At 40.5% G+C, this 2,469-nt stretch overlaps 1 long non-coding RNA gene across 1 annotated transcript; it reads left to right on the forward strand.

The window, feature by feature from the left end:
- On the forward strand, positions 1-1,367 carry LOC147819237 (uncharacterized). The gene is made up of 3 exons (XR_015437106.1): positions 1-43; positions 134-493; positions 802-1,367. It is a non-coding gene; the product is annotated as an uncharacterized LOC147819237 (long non-coding RNA).
- The last annotated feature ends 1,102 nt before the right edge of the window (positions 1,368-2,469 follow it).

The raw sequence follows: 2,469 nt of genomic DNA on the forward strand, positions 1-2,469 counted from the left end.
TGCTGCATCCTGCTGCTCCTCACACTGACCTCCTGTGTCTGTGGTTAGTTTACTCCTTCACTTTATTATCTAGAAACTGATACAAGTCCTCAGTTAGTCTGCTCCTCACTTTCCCTCTCTGTCTCCTCAACAGGAACATTTGTAGTGAATGTGACACAGAGCTCCTATCAGGCAGAGGAGAACCACAACATCACACTGGAGTGGAGCTTCACAACCAAACCTCACACTCCATCTGACTCCCTTATTATCTTCTGTCAGCTGATCACTGATCTCAGACAATCAGTCCTGTATCATCTACGTGAGGGTGTCGAGTCCCCAGAGTCTCAGCATGAACAGTTTTCAGGACGAGTCCAGTGTGACAAAGACTTCCTCAGAGAAGGACGAATCAGACTCCATGTGTCCAGACTGAGGACTGAGGACTCAGGACTGTACCTGTGTGAAGTTGTCACAGATTACGGGAGGAGCTTTAACAAATGTTGACTCAGCGTCCCTGGTGAGTCGATCCAGTAGAAGTTTCTTTACAACCTGTGAAGAACAATATTATGGACTTTCCAGTAGAAAACAGTGGCAGTGTGAAACTCTCAGTAACTGTGTCGGCTGCACAGACGTGACTGGGTGAAGGAAATGCTGGAACTCATGTTAGAATAGTCTTTGTATTTTGATATCAGGCAAAAAACCCAACGTGTTTCAATATGAGGGAAATATTTTACACTTTATTCTGTTGCTCTTGTTCTGTTTTGTTTATTAGTGAAATGTTTTTTCTTTACATGAATAACACCGATTTGTTTGGTCTCTTTGCAGCAGCGAGGGATCGGCCTGAACCTGAGACAGAACCTGGAGAACCAAACACAGGATTGATCGGCCTCTACTGTGGACTGGGACTGACAGCAGCTGTTGTTCTGACTCTTTCTTTTGTTTTCTTATTAATTCACTTCCTGCCTAGAAAATAAGATTTCTACCCAGAGTTCAGTTTTGGATCTGAGGAAAGTTTCAGCTCTGGTCAGTAACTGTGACACTGACTGACTAACATCATTTACAGTGGAAACAATACACGGTCCAGTCATACACTAGATCTTTACCTAGTCTTATTTTGAAAGGACACCTTGTTAAACTGTGTCAGACAGATGTGAAACGTGCACTGTGTTCACTTCATGAAATAATGCTGAGAAGCTTGTCTACTTTCACTGACTTACCCATCATGCACTTGACCTGATGGTATGAAACTGTAGCAGCTCACAGGAAGTGATGCAACTGTTTGTATTGTTGTTAATGTTCTTCCATTTCCTGTCTGAAAACTATAAAACTGTATTTATGATTCTGACTGAGAAATATTTCACTTTTTACAAAGAACATGAAACTGAAATGTACAGTCAGTGTTTATATTTTTGTCTGTTACAGCTTGTTGTTATTTGCTGCCTGTTATTGTCACATTTTCAGTGGATTTTGATTGCATAAACACTAAAATCAAAAGTATTACACAATTATCAAAACCTTACACTCAAGGAGCAAGACATCGGCCCAGATTTGCACCAATATAAGCACAATGTCAGCCTCACACTTTTTTGCAAAACAATACAAACAGTGATTTGCGAAACACTAAACACACTGGTGTACATTAGACACGGAAGTATATCATGATGTCACTTCCTTGCAATTCCAAAGCACCGACTGTCACATTACGACACCTGTGAGCCAATTGGTTAAACACAGCCATCAGGTGCACAAACTCATGATTGCCTAATTGTAGACACACCAATCAGGTTTAAGCAGTATAAAAAAGCAGCACGTGAGTTCACCTGTCTTCAACCAAAAATGGGAGGAGTCAGAAGAAGAAGAGTGAGGGTGAGAGGGGGAATCCACGGCGGAGGAAGGGAGGGAGGTTAGAGGAAGAGGAAGACCTGAAGCAGGAGGAGAACGTGCTCAAAGAAGAAGAGGACAAAATTTATCAAATGAAATTCGCTAGTTCAACACTAGTTGACCATGTTGTGAACCGCGGATTGTCAACGGTTACAGTAATCAGCTGCTTATTGTAAACACCACATCAGCACTTTTGATACCACTTCCTGTGACATTTTACAGTAGGTTACATGTATTTTTTTCTACATAGGATTGAGGGTCGAGAACGACAAGGAAGGAAGGAAGGAAGGAAGGAAGGAAGGAAGGGGGCCGATATTCACGCAAGAACAAGAGAGAGAGAGAGAGAGATCATAAACATGGTTACAACATAAAAACTCCTTTGATTTTGGAACCAATAGGCTACTTTAGGACAAAATCTTTTATATTGTATTATTATTATATTATACACTGTTGCTCATAAAGTTGGAATAAAATATTTTTTACCTTTTTCCATGAAATGATTGTGACAATGTGATTTATTCTTGACAGATAAAGTGTACATCTTCTCAAAACTTTAGTAGTCAATCTCTTCCAAAGTGATTACTGATGCATTTAAATAGGAATAAACAGAGG

Source organism: Seriola lalandi, unplaced genomic scaffold (genome assembly GCF_002814215.2).
Source record: "Seriola lalandi dorsalis isolate HSWRI2012SDOR001 ecotype SW California unplaced genomic scaffold, Sedor1 jcf7180002054191, whole genome shotgun sequence".
Classification (NCBI taxonomy): domain Eukaryota; kingdom Metazoa; phylum Chordata; class Actinopteri; order Carangiformes; family Carangidae; genus Seriola; species Seriola lalandi.